Source organism: Mustela nigripes, chromosome 13 (genome assembly GCF_022355385.1).
Source record: "Mustela nigripes isolate SB6536 chromosome 13, MUSNIG.SB6536, whole genome shotgun sequence".
Classification (NCBI taxonomy): Eukaryota; Metazoa; Chordata; class Mammalia; order Carnivora; family Mustelidae; genus Mustela; species Mustela nigripes.
The window spans coordinates 45,302,630-45,317,635 of NC_081569.1; the positions used below are offsets into that span (position 1 = coordinate 45,302,630).

The following is a 15,006-nucleotide window of genomic DNA, read 5'->3' on the forward strand; positions in this document are numbered from 1 at the left end:
AGTATTTTATTTTATGGACATAACATTATTGATCTATCTCTTTATTGTTGAATGTACTTCTACTAACTTTGTTAATATTTTTTAATGCCATGATGAATAATCTTGAACATAAACCTAAGGCTACAAATCCTATTATTTCTTCAAAAAAAATTTATTAAAGTAGAATTGGCAGGTCATTAACCAAGCCTCCATATGTGTTTATTTGCTTTTATGTGTGCATGAATTTGAAGCTATAAGCTCTTGATTTAAAATCTTAAAAATATCTTGGTAAAACACTGTCATTATAATAAAGACATTTAAATATTCTCATTTTTCCTAGACTCTAACTTCATGTTATTTAAGTTTATTTATTTATTTATTTATTAAGTAGTAATTACTTAAATAATTACACCCAGCGTGGGCTTGAACTCACAACTCTCAGATCAAGAGTCGCATACTCTTCCAACTGAGCCAGCCAAGTGCCCCTCTAACTTCATGTTATTTCAACTATAGCATATTGTCACTATTGCATACTATGTAGTTTTACATATTGCTATGCAGAAAGAAGGGAGAGAATGAGAACAGTATTATCACGAAAACATATTTATATTTAATACCTTCTTTTTTTTTTTTTTTTTTTTTTGCTGTAGTAAGGTAACTTTATTAACTGAAATTGATAGTATCTTAACCAATATAACTAAAGTAATAATATATATTAACATATTTGTGCAATGTCCACAATAGCCAAACTATGGAAAGAACCTAGATGTCCATCAACAGATGAATGGATCAAGAAGATGTGGTATATATACACAATGGAATACTATGCAGCCATCAAAAGAAATGAAATCTTGCCATTTGCAACAACATGGATGGAACTAGAGCGTATCATGCTTAGCGAAATAAGTCAAGCAGAGAAAGACAACTATCATATGATCTCCCTGATATGAGGAAGTGGTGATGCAACATGGAGGCTTAAGTGGGTAGAAGAATAAATGAAACAAGATGGGATTGGGAGGGAGACAAACCATAAGTGACTCTTAATCTCACAAATTAATACCTTCTTTTGAAAAGAACTATTATACTAATAAGGAGATATTTGGGAGAAATTTGTATGTGAAATTCATTTAGTTACATCTTCCTGATTGACAAAGTTTAATGACTTGATCTCATTTACAACTGACTACGGTATATCACTACTAAAGGAGAAAAAATTACTGTTCTTCATCAATACATATAAGAAAATAATTTTAAAGTGGTGATAAAATCTTCTTACAGTTTATTGACAAGAAAATAAATTATATATCACTCCAGTTCTCTCACCTTGATGTTGTTTTCCATTTATTCATTTGAGGGCAGAGAGTGGTTAGGAAGGTAAACAAGATGTCTTAAGGCACTGCTGATCAAGTATGTAATGCCAAGAATACAGCTGGCAACGTTCCAGGTGACTTCTTATAAGATCTAAGTGCCCTTTAATCCATTCGGAAAATACTGAAAATGCACCTCTACTTTTTATTTTAATTCAACTGTTTTTAAAATAAGTTTGAGTTTTAGAAGAACATCTTTAGATATTAGATATTAAATATCATACTATCTAAATATTATGGTTATTAGATATTTAGATAATATTTACATATTAGAAGAATATCTTTAGGGGAATGATATTGTTAAAATTTATAAGGCAAAGAAAATACTGAAAATCTTTTATACAGAAATGAACAACAGTATTTTCTAACAATTCCATTTAGCCAAGAGACTTACAATGGGGTATGAAAATTACAATCCTCGTGAAAAATACTACATATACATTAAGATAAAATGCCTTGCATTGGCAAGAACTACCAACAATTCCTAGGAAAGAGCATTTGAGGAAAGCATTCCTCATCTCACACAAAACTTGGACTTTTAGTGTAGTACATGACAGCAAAAACCCCTAAACAATTAGGAGGTACATAGGTAAATTTCTTTTCTTTCTTTCTTTCTTTCTTTTTTTTTTTTGGATGTAAGTTTCTTTGAGTTCATTTAAACTGGGGGCTACACAAAACAAGCAATCGATCCAACAGTTCTGTAAATAATCACAGTAATATAAAACTCCAACACAAGTTTATATAAGCTAGTGTTAACGATAATACTACATCATTAACCACTGTTTTTTAATTCTTCTTTGTTCAACATAATGTAGATAACTTAAGGAGTTACCTTATAAAATATTGATAGGCATCTTCTTAAAATTTCAGATAGCTGCTTAGCTAGTATTTCACTTCAAAGTACATCTATTTTTCTTTGAGAATAGAAAAACAAGAAGAACGAGCTCTGTAGTTCTAAAAGGTTTATGAGAACAAAATTAATAAATCGTTATAAGAAAGCTCTTACCCATTCACAAATTAATGGAGAATCGTTTGTTTTCCTCCCTTTCAATATCTACCCAATCAATTCAGATTCTTTCATATTGCTACTATCACTCCAGTAGGTCAAAGTCCTTAAGTATTTGCTATGTAGGCTAACTCTAAGAATAAGAAAAGAGTGGAAAGGTAACATTTTAAAGATATATGAAAAACAAAAAATCTGAGCATAGGGGTTTTGCAAAAATCTTTCAAATAGAGAATGACAGTCAAAAACTCAAGACCTATATGTAAAAATCATTGATAACACAATGGACTTGTTCGAATATCCCTCACTCCAGTTCACTTAAATAAATAGGCTAGAAGAAATTTTCTTTCTTTCTTTAAGAGTGCCATATTACTTTATTTTTTTTAATTTTTAAATTATTTTTATTAACATATAATGCATTACATGCCCTGGAAGTATAGGTCTGTGAATCATCAGGCTTACACATTTCACACCATTCACCATAGTACATACCTTCCCAATGTCCATAACCCAACCACCCTCTCCCTATCTCCCACCCCCCAGCAACCCTCAGTTTGTTTTGTGAGATTAAGAGTCTCTTATGGTATGTCTCTCTCTCAATCCCATCTTGTTTCATTTTTTCCTTCCCTACCCCCCACGCCCCTGCCCTGCCTTTCAAATTCCTCATATCAGAAATTTTTAAAAAAGTAATCCCACATTAAGAATGTAATCTAGCCATCCTTTCCTACATTACTAAAACTAAACCAGAGACTCTCATTTCCATCTTTTCTAAACTTCATCTCTAATTTTTCTTCCAACCAAGGTAACCGATCCTGCCCTACAAATTTAGTTTTGTTTTCTTCCTCTTTGACAAAACAGTATTTCCTTTTTCTGGTCAATACATATTCATCATATTTGTTTTAAAACTTGAGTTTATTTGGATTTTCATTTAAACTTTGTGAATTGTACAAAATAAAAGAAAGGAAAAGAAATTCAACTATTCTATTCCCAATAATAAATCAGCTTTCTATTTAACAATGTTTCCTAGTCTTCTTTGAGAGAAAAAAACATCCTACTAGTCCTCATGAACAATATAAGATAGAATATACATATTTGTATATTTCTTTAGTAAGCATTTTCCCAAACTGCTATAATCTTCATAATTACACTAAGTGCCTACATAATATTCCATCAAATAGAACTATACACTATAACCACTACCCCATTTTTCCATTCCCAGTTAGTACCCTAAGTATGGTAGGTAGCTGCTTAAAATAATATTTGTTAAATGAATTAATAGTTCACTTTATAATCCTCAAGTGTAAGACCTTTCTTCTGTGATTCAGAATCAATTTTCTGAACCTCAGTTACCTGTCTCAACTTAACTACCTGTCTGTAGTTATTGAATGTAGAGCAGCCAGAGATAACCTAGATGCTTTGAGTCTAGTAACCAATAACCAAAACCATCACAACCTTAGGCAAAATTAGAAATATATTGAATGATTCATTCATTCAATGCATTTTTCATAAATACTTATTAAGATCTGACACTATTCTAGGAGTTGGTGTTAGATAATATTGATGAAAGCCATAGTCTCTGCCTTCAAAGAAGTTTCCTGTCCAGTTCTACTTTCCCACATCTTTGTCTATTCTTTTATTCCACCTCAAGCTCTCTCTTCTCCTATCTCCCTTCCAGGTTCCAAGTACTGGCCTTCAGCCTGCCTAGTTTCCCTACCATTGTCCCCACAAAAGCCCCATGCATAGATGTGACCCCCACTTTATTGTCCCTTTCTCCCATCTCCTTGAAAACTGGCACTCATTCAGGATCAGCACTGTATGGAAATCTTGAAAGAAATCTTATTTGTATATCATACTTAAAAGTAGGGTGACATCCTTTTAAAAAGGTTCAACCCAACCAAGGAAAACGTGACTTTTTAAAAAAACAAGCTTAATTAACCTAAATTAATGGACTATGTGAGGCAAATTTCATGAGCAGGAGTGGGGGGGGTGGCTCTGGGAAGGGTAGGAGCTTACTTGTCTCCTAGTCTCCTAGTCATCCTCTCCCAATATTTATTTCCAAGCAAAAATAAGTACAAAAACTCAAAACTATGTAATTTGAGAGCTCCCTTTTAGATGATTACTAACCTTTGATTTATTATAAAAAGAAAAAAAGTAAAGCTGGGAATAACAGACATTTCCAGGGGAAAGGATTTTATTACTAATCCTAGTCTAATTCCTCATTATATAGCCAAAGAAACTAAAATTCAGAAGATGGCTCACTTAAGGATGTAGCTAGTTAGTGGCAGACAAGGCAAGTCCTTTAATCCAGTATTCTTTACACTTGAGGATGTTGCCTCTCTTCACAGTCAATTATAGTGACCCAGGGCACATCATAAGACATGTTTCAATAAGATATATTGTGTTACTTGTTAATCATTTTGTGGTGAATATATGCCAAATTCTCTCCAGAGAATGGTAAAATAACTTTTCAGTATTTAATACAGAAAACAACTAATAGAAACAAATCAAAATGAAAAAAGCTACTTACACATCACTGAAGGTCTTTCTTTGAAAATGATGCCAGATCTCAGTTTGTGAATTCTGCAAGCCTCAGAGTTTGAGAAAAACTGTACTGGAAAGAATAAAAATTGAACTTAAATTAATTCCAATGAAATATTTCCCACTAAGATGCCTGTAGATACTTAAGTTCTGTTAACAATGACAATTTTCAAAGAAAATGATTGCATGTATCTTTTCCACATGCTTAAGACCCAGTAAGTCATTTTCAAACACCAGCTCTTCCTTAAACACATTTCAGTTAAGAAGCTATACATTAAAGGGGAAAAAAGCAAATAATGGGGAGAATGATGGAGAAAAAATAAAATAATAATTAATGACACAAAAGGATAAATGTGTACAGGAGAAAGGAGTATGAAAAAAATGCCTATTTCTGGGGCATGATGTATAATATTTTCCCTTTATTACAGATTTTGTGTTTTTCTTTAATTTAAATTTTAGGTAGTTAACAATCCCCCCTATTGGTTTCCGGAGTAGAATTTAGTGATTCACCTCTTAAAATACCCAGTGCTCATCATAACAAGTACCCTTCCTAATACCCATCACCCATCTAGCCCATCCCCACTCAAGTCCCTTCATCAACCTCAGTTTGTTCTCTAGCATTAAGAGTCTTTTATGGCTTGTTTCCCTCTGTCTTTTCTTTTCCCCTTTACGTATGTTCATCTATCTTCTTTCTTAAATTCCACATATACGTGAGATCATATGGTGCTTGTTCTTCTCTGACTTATATCATTTAGCATAATATACTCTAGCTCCATCCATTTCATTGGAAATGGCAAGATTTAATTCATTTTGATGGCTATCAAAATGGAGTAATATTCCATTGTATACATATACCACATCTTCTTTATTCATTTTCAGTTGATGGATATTTGGGCTCTTTCCACAATTTGCCTATTGTTGATGTTGCTATAAACATCACAGTGCAAGTATCCCTTTGCAACTGTAGTTTTATAGTCTTTGGGTAAATACCTAGTAATGCAATTACTAGAGCATAGGGTAGTTCTATTTTTAACATTTAGAGGAACCTCCATACTGTTTTCCAGAGTGGCTTTACCAGTTTGCATTCCCACCAATGGTGCAAGGAGGTTCTCCTTTCTCTGTATTCTTGATAACACTTGTTGTTTCTTGTGTTATTAATTTTAGCCATCCTGACAGGTGTCAAATGGTATCTTATTGTGATTTTGATTTGTATTTCCCTGATGATGAGTGATATTGAGCATCTTTTTGTGTATCTGTTAATGATCTGGATGTTTTCTTTGGAAAAGTGTCTACTGATGTCTTCTGCCCATTTTTTTTTTGCATTTTTAAAAATTTTTTTATTTTTTATAAACATATATTTTTATCCCCACGGGTACAGGTCTGTGAATCACCAGGTTTACACACTTCACAGCACTCACCAAAGCACACACCCTCCCCAATGTCCATAATCCCACCCCCTTCTCCCAACCCCCCTCCCCCCGGCAACCCTGTTTGTTTTGTGAGATTAAGAGTCATTTATGGTTTGTCTCCCTCCCAATTCCATCTTGTTTCATTGATTCTTCTTCTACCCACTTAAGCCCCCATGTTGCATCACCACTTCCTCATATCAGGGAGATCATATGATAGTTGTCTTTCTCTGCTTGACTTATTTCGCTAAGCATGATACGCTCTAGTTCCATCCATGTTGTCGCAAATGGCAAGATTTCATTTCTTTTGATGGCTGCATAGTATTCCATTGTGTATATATACCACATCTTCTTGATCCATTCATCTGTTGATGGACATCTAGGTTCTTTCCCTAGTTTGGCTATTGTGGACATTGCTGCTATAAACATTCGGGTGCATGTGTCCCTTTGGATCACTACGTTTGTATCTTTAGGGTAAATACCCAGTAGTGCAATTGCTGGGCCATAGTTCTGCCCATTTCTTAATTGGATTATTTGTTTTGGGGGTGTTGAGTTTGAGAAGTTCTTTACAGATTTTGGATACTAAACCCTTTATCAGATATGTCACTTGCAAATATTTTTTCTCATTCCATAGGCTGCCTTTTAGTTTTGTTGATTGTTTCCTTTGCCATGCAGAAGGTTTTTATCTTAAGTCCCAATGGTTCATTTTTGCTTTTGTTACCCTTGCCTGTGGTGATGTGTCTAGTAAGAAATTGCTATGGCTGAGGTCAAAGAGGTTTCTCCCTATGTTTTCCACTGGGCTATTACAGATTTTAAAATACCATTTAAATAGCATCAGTTTTATCAACTCCTTGACAAGACACAATTGGGATATCAGGGAATGCAGGTCTTCTGACCAAGATAATAAGCAATGTGTATTATGGAATTCAATATGTCATCACCATATTTTCTTAAAATTGAGCATTTGAGTAGGTTGTAGTTATTAGTAATTTTAAACAACAAATGAAGAGACAATGCCACTGCTTAAGTCTTACAGTATAGTCAATCCAACTGTATTGCATCAACTTATTTTATGTTATCTTTATAATGTTGAACACATACACACACACACACACACACACACACATCTGCATATGAGTTTCATTTAGGGTCAAAGCTTTTGCAGGAAAGCAAATTGAAACACAGTAGTCACAAGCACATCAAGAGGAAGAAACCACAGCTCTAACCAACATGGAGTATCTACTAATAAGAGGGAAGTAACAGCAAAAGACATTGGATTTACCTAAGCCAGTGATACTTGATACGGATGTTTGTGGGAAGTAGAAGAGAAAGGGGGAAAGGACCAAAACTGTTTGAGTCAAAATTTGATAAAATGTCTTAGAATGGAATGAAGGATAAAAAGAATGAATAAGAAATAATATAAGAACAACCTTATTGTATTTTGAACCGCAAAAAATGGTCAGGATAGATATATGTGTTTCAAAAACTAAGACATAACTCCACTTCAGACTCACTGAAAAACTTCAGTCAGTAAATATGGAGTGGCATATATATTTTTTGAATATTTCTAAAATCTTATTGCAAGAAGACAGGAAAGAGACAGTGGGACTTATGGGCTATCAAATGAACTACCATTTGCATTATAGGACTCTCAGAAGAAGAAAGAGAAAAAGAGGCAGAAATCTTGTTTAATAAATAATGGCAGAAAACTTCCCTAACTTGGGGCAGGAAAAAAACACTCAGATTCAGGAAACCTAACCAGTTCTAGATACGAGAAACCCAAAGAAACCCACATCAAAACACACTGTAATTAAAATGTCAAAAGTTAGGGCACCTGGGTGGCTCAGTTGGTTGAGTGGCTGTCTTCAGCTCAGGTCATGATCCTGGAGTCCCAGGACTGAGTCCTGCATGGATGGGGTTCCCTGCTCATACGGGGATCTGCTTCTCCCTTTGACCTTCCCCCTCTCATGCTCACTCTCTTTCATTTTCTCTCTCATATAAATAAATAAATGGACTTAAAAAAATAAAATGTCAGGGGTGCCTGGGTGGCTCAGTGGTTTGGGCTGCTGCCTTTGCCTCGGGTCATGGTCTCAGGGTCCTGGGATCGAGCCCCGCATCGGGCTCCCTGCTCTGCAGGAAGCCTGCTTCTCTCTCTCTCTCTCTCTCTCTCTCTCTCTCTCTCTCTCTGCCTGTAAAGGCCTGCCCCTCCCAGAGGAACTTGCTTGTGGACCCCGATGTAGGGGTGGCGCAGGCCAGGTGGAAATGTCCAATCAGTGCAGCATGTGTATATCCACTAGGGTGGATTGAGATCCGATTGGCCACCTGTATAGGGGTGGGACTCAACCATCTGCATAAAGGTTGCTGCGAGGCTAGCAAAGCAGGAGGAGAGCTACGACGGGAGCAGAAGAGTCGACGGGAGCGAAGAGTCCGCAGAGTGGAGGAGCTATAACAGCTCTTGTAAGAGCTATAACCGCCGTGAGCGGTCCCGCCTCCGGCGGTCCTGCCTCCTGCGGTCCTGCCTCCGGCGGTCCTGCCTCCTGCGGCCCCGAGAGCCGCCGCCTGCAGCCTCCAGCCACTGGGGGTCCCGAGCCGTCGCCGCCTGCAGCCTCCAGCCACCTGCAGCTTCAAGCCGCCTGAGGCCCCGCCTCCGGTGGCCCCGAGCCACCTGCAGCCTTCAGCCGAGTGCAGCTTCCAGCAGCCCCGAGCTGCCCAGACACCAGTGGTCCAGCTGTCAGCGGTCCCTCGACGCCTGCGGCCCTGAGACTCCAGTGGTCCCGAGATACCAGTGGTCCAGCAGTCCAGTGCTCAGCGGTCCCCACGCCTGCAGCCCCTAGACGTCAGTGGTGCCGAGACACCAGCAGTCCAGTGGCCCAGCAGTCAGCGGTCCTGATGCCTGCAGCCCCTGGATGCCAGCGGTCCCAAGATACCAGTGGTCCAGCAGTCCAGTGCTCAGCAGTCCCCACGCCTGCAGCCCCTAGACGTCAGTGGTGCCAAGACACCAGCAGTCCAGTGGCCCAGCGGCCCAGCGGTCAGCGGTCCTGATGCCTGCAGCCCCTGGATGCCAGCGGTCCCGAGACGCCAGTGGCCCAGAGATGCCAACAGCCCCTAGCCGCCAGCAGCCTTGCCGCAAAATGCCTTGCCACCCCGAGCCACGAGCGGCCTTGTCCGCAGCGGTGGCTTCCTCTGGGTGGCAACCTTGTCAGAGTGGCATCGTGGGGAGCAGAGTCTGTGTCATCCGGGTTGTCCTCCTTGTTATCGTCGCTGTCATCATTGCCTCTTCGTCGTCGGGAGCGGCCTCATCTGGGAAGCGGTCTTGTCCAGAATGGCGTCTTCTTGGGAGCGGCCTTGTCTGGGGAGCAACCTCATGGAGCAGCGGCCTCATCTTGGGAGTGGCCTCTTCTTGGGAGCGGCTCCGATCATGGAGCGGCCTCATCTGCGGAGCAGCCTCATCTAGAGTAGCCTCGTCCGGAGCAGCCTTCTTGGGAGTGACCTTGTCGGGATCATCGTCCTCGCCTTTTCGTAAGAGATAGCCCTGACCGGTCAGTTTGATTCTTGATGCTTGGCGGGAAATAAAGTTTTGTTTGACCTTCGCTTTGTATCAGTCTCGTTCCTTTGATCACGGACCCTAACACTGCCTACTTGTGATCTCTGTCTGTCAAATAAATAAATAAAATCTTTAAAAAGAAAAAAAAATAAATAAAATGTCAAAAGTTAAAGCTAAAGACAACATATTAAAAGCAAGAGGAAAACAACTTGTTATGTACAAAGGAATCCCCCATAATACTATCAGTGGATTTCCTAGCACCAACTTTTCAGGCCAGAAGGCAATGGCATGATATTCAAAGTGCTGAAAGAAAAATACTTACAACCAAGGATACTCTACCCAGAAAATCATCATTCAGAATTGAAGGACAGATAGTTTTCCAGATAAGAAAAAGCTAAAGGAGTTTATCATCACTAAACTGGCCTTATAAGAAAAGTTAAGGGAACTTCTTTCATTAGTAACAAAAACACATGAAAGAAAAAGTCTCACTGGAAAATTAAATATAAAGCAAAGGTAGTAGATCATATACTTATAAAGCTAATATGAAGGTTAAAATACAAAAGTAGTAAAAATAATTATGATTGAGATATTAATTAAAGGATACACAAAAATGTGATATTAAAACATAAAATGTGTAGAAGGAGAGTATAAATATTAAGCTTTAGAACAGGATCAAACTTAAGTTGTTATTGACTTAAAACAGACTGCTAGAAGTACAGGATGTTATATATAAGCTTCATGGTAACCACAAAGCAAAAACCTATACTGAATAACACAAAAAATAAGGAGAAAGGAATATAACCATTCCACTACAGCAAGTCCTCAAAGGCACCTGGGTAGCTCAGTCAGTTAAGCATCTGACTCTTGATTTTGGCTCAGGTCATGATCTCAGGATCATGAGCTCAACACTGTGTCAGGCTCCTAACTCAGTGGGGAGTCTGCCTGAGACTCTCTCCTCCCTCTGTCCCTTTCTCCCCCCCCACCTCCCATCAGGCACTGTCTCTCTCTTTCTCTCTCTAAAATAAATAAATAAATCTTTTTAAAAAGTCATCAAACCACAAAGGAAGAGAGCAAAGAAGGAAAAGAGAGAAACTATAAAAGCAGAAGGTAAGACAAAATGTCAGTAAGCACATAACTATCAACAATTACTTTAAATGTAAATGGACTAAATTCCAACACAGAGTAGCTGAATGGATTAAACAAAGACACATCTATATGCTGCCCAGAAGAACACACTTTAGATGTAAAGGCACAAACAAACTGAAAGTGAGGGTATGGGAACTCCTAGTGGCTCACTCAGCTGAGTGTCTGACTCTTGGTTTCAGCTCAGGTCGTGAATTCAGGGTCCGGAGATCAAGCCCTGAGCATGGAGCCTGCCTGTTCCTCTCCCTCTGCATCTCCTTTCCCACTGCTACTCTATCTGGAATAAAGAAAATCTTTTTTAAAAAAGAAGTAGAGAGAAAGAAAAGAAAGTGAATGGATGGAAAAAGAAAGTGAAGAGACAGAAAAAAGATATTCCATGGAAATGGAAACCAAAAGAAAGCCAGAATAGCTATACTTATATTAGACAAAACAGACTTCAAAACAAAGGCAATAATGAGAGACAAAGAAGGGGGTTACATAATGATAAAGAGGATATGACATTTTTCAAAAGATTTTATTTATTTGAGAGAGAGAGAGAGTGAGTATGAATGGGATGAGGGGTAAAGAACAAGTAGACTCCTTGCTCAGTGCAGAGCCCAGTGCACAGCATGATCCCCAGGACCTGAGCCAAAATCAAGAGTCAGATGCTTAACCAACTGAGCCACCAAGGTACCCCCAAGGATGTAACATTTGTAAATATCTATGCACCCAACACAGGAGCACCTAAATTATTTAATAGAAGCACCTACTGTTTAATAATATTAAGGGAAAATTTAACAGATCTAAAAAGAAAAACAGACAGCCATACAATGATAGTAGGGAACCCTAATACCTCACCCAGACAAAAAATCAACAGGAAAAATCAGACTTAAATGACACATTAGATCAGAGGGACTTAACATATATTTACAGAATTTCCATCCAAAAGCAACAAGAATACACACTCTTCTCTTTTTTTAAAATAAAGATTTTATTATTTTTTTTTAATTTGACACAGAGAGAGAGGGAGAGAGCACAAGCAGGGTGAAGGGCAGAGAAAGGGAGAAGCATGTTTCCCACTGAGCAGGGAGCCAGACATGGGGCTCAGTCCTGGGACCCTTGGATCTTGAACTGAGCTAAAGGCAGATGCTTAACTGACTGAGCCACCCAGGTGCCCCAGAATAAGTTCAATTCTCATGTTCAAGTTCAATTCTCAATTTCACATCCAACATTTTCCAAGACAGATCATAGGCTAGGCCACAAAATAAGTACTAATATATTTAAGAGGATTAAAATCATATCAAATATCTTTTCCAATGGTATGAAACCAGAAATTAATTAGGAAAACTAGAAAATTCTGTTTTGTTTAGTATTTTATATGCTACATATAAGTGAAATCATATTTGTTTTTCTCTGACTTCTTTAACTTAGATGCCCTCAAGGTCCATCTGTGTTGTCACAAATGGGAAGATTTTATTCTTTTTATGGGTGAGTTCCATTGTATATATATACACACATACCACCCCCCCAACATCTTCTTTATCCATTCATATATTTAGGGATAGTTAGGTTGCTTCTATATCTTGACTACTGTAAACAATGCTGTAATGAACACGTGGGTAGGTGCATATATCTTTTTGAATTGGTGGTTTTATTTTCTGTGGATAAACACTCAGAAGTAGAACTGCTAGAATGTATGGTAGTTCCATTTTTAATTTGGGGGGGAACCTCCACATTGTTTCCCACAGTGGCTGTGCCAATTTACTTTCCTACCAGCAGTGCATGAGGGTTCCCTTTTCTCCTCATCATTGCCAACAGATATTATTTATTGTCATTTGATAACAGCACTTCTAACAGGTGTGAGGCAATCTCACTGTTTTTTTATTTGCACTTCCCTAATGATTGATGTTGAGCATCTCCTCATGTACCTGTTGGCCATCTGTGTGTCTTCTTTGGAAAGAAATGTCTATTTAAATCCTCAGCCCATTTTGTTAGTTGGATCACTTGGGGTTTTGTTATTGAGTTATACAAATCCTTTATGTATTTTGGGTATTAACCCCTTGTCAGATATATAATTCACAAAGATTTTCTCCTATTCAGTAGGTTGCCTTTTCATTTTGTTAATGGTTTCCTTTGATTTGCATATCTTTTTAGTTTGATGTAGTCCCAACTTGTTTGTTTTTGCTGTTGTTACCTTCAATTCTGGTGTCAAATTCCAAAAAATCATCACCAAGACCAATGTCTAGGAGGTTACTAAGTTTTCTTCCAGAAGTTTTATGGTTTCACGTCTTACACATGAGTCTTTAATCTATTTTGGGTTAATTTTTGTGTGTGGTGAAAGACAGTGATCCAGTTTCATTCTTCTACATGTGGCTGTCCAACTTGCCCATCACTGTTTATTGAAGAGACTCCCCATTCCCACTATATATTCTTATCTCCCTTGCCATTGATTAATTAGCTATGTAAACATAGGTTTATTTCTGGGCTCTCTATTCTGTTCCATTGATCTATGGGTCTGTTTTTATGGCAGTATCATACTATTTTGATTACTCTAGCTTTGTAATATAGTTTGAAATCAGGAAGTGTGATTCCTCCAGCTTTGTCCTTCTTTCTCAAGATTGCTTTGGCTACTCATAGTCTTTTGTGGTTCCACATAAATTTTAGGATTGTTCTATTTCTATGAAAAATGCCACTGGAACTTTGATAGAGATTGTATGGAATCTGAGATTGGTTTGGGTACTATGGACATTTTAACATTAAATTTTTCAATCCATGGAATATCTTTCCATTTATTTGTGTCTTCTTTCATCAATTTCTTTCACCAATGTCTTGACAGTTTTTAGGGTACAGGTCTTTCACCTCCTTGGTTAAATTTATTCCTAGGTATTTTATTATTTTCAATGTAATTGTAAACTGATTTTCTTAATTTCTCTGGTAGTTTGTTATTAGTGTATGGAAATACAACAGATTTGTTATACTGATTTTCTATCCAGCAGTTTTACAGAATTCATGCCCAGTATGGTATGTCAATGTACTTCCTGTAACTACATTCCGTGTTACATTATCTTTCAGCAGACTCCCATAAATTGCTATTATTTTTAGTCAAACCTTTTAGTTTCAGATAATAATATATTCTCATTCAGTTCAAAGACATAATAAAGATCTGGCACACCTACCTAGTTTCTCCCAATGACAACTCTTACAAAACTGTAATACGATATCACAGTTGGAATACTGCATTGATGAATTTACCTATCCTGTTTTGATTTCCCCAATTTGACTTGTATTCGTGTATGTGTGTGCATGTGTGCATGTGGGTATATTTAGTTCTATGCATTTTTATCACACGTGTAGCTTCATGTATTCATCACCAAGGTCAAGATACAGAACAATTCTATCACAAGGATTCCTCAGCTGACCTTTTATAAGTATGCCCAGTTCCTTCCTGCTCCCTCAGCCACTGCCCCTAAATCCCTACGGAGTGGTTATGTTTTTATCAGAGAATGCATACAGACTGAGAAAGGAAAAAAATGTCTCCAAAAGCAATACCCCCATACAAAGTAGGTGCAGAAACAAACCAAAGAAAAAAGTGTAAATATATATGGTGTGAAAAGACTTGCCGGTCACATTTACTCAGCCATCTGGAAAATTATATTTGAACATAATTATACAAACATATAAATGCACAGACATATGAACACGAAAAAAAAGTATAAGAAGGACAGAGTGGTCATCTACTAAAGTACAACAAAGACTAAACTCTTTAGTTCTAAATTTTTCTATCATGGATAAATTCTAGACTAGAATCAAGTGAATAGTGTAAAACAGTGTTACACAACAACTACAACAGGAATTCCTAGATGTTTAAGAACATAAAAAGGAATCATTTACTGTGTTCAGGGGCAACCCTGCCCCTTATTTTAGAAATTCGGTTGGAACTAAAATAGCTGTATTCCTTTGGGAATATGGATCTAGTCTGGGAAGAACAGGAACAGACTGGAAATTATTGAGTGTTAACATACAGATAACCTCTTTTTTCTCCAGACA

At 37.6% G+C, this 15,006-nt stretch overlaps 1 protein-coding gene across 7 annotated transcripts in view; it reads right to left on the reverse strand.

The window, feature by feature from the left end:
• DENND4A (DENN domain containing 4A) overlaps positions 1-15,006 on the reverse strand; it is a 129,355-nt gene that overhangs the window by 87,359 nt on the left and 26,990 nt on the right. For 6 of the 7 annotated variants that reach the window (XM_059372302.1, XM_059372301.1, XM_059372300.1 and 3 more), the window contains exon 2: positions 4,877-4,960. The gene's annotated coding sequence lies outside the window, so the exon portion shown is untranslated. The remainder of the gene's footprint in view (positions 1-4,876; positions 4,961-15,006) is intronic. The other variant, XM_059372296.1, reaches the window with a different exon arrangement.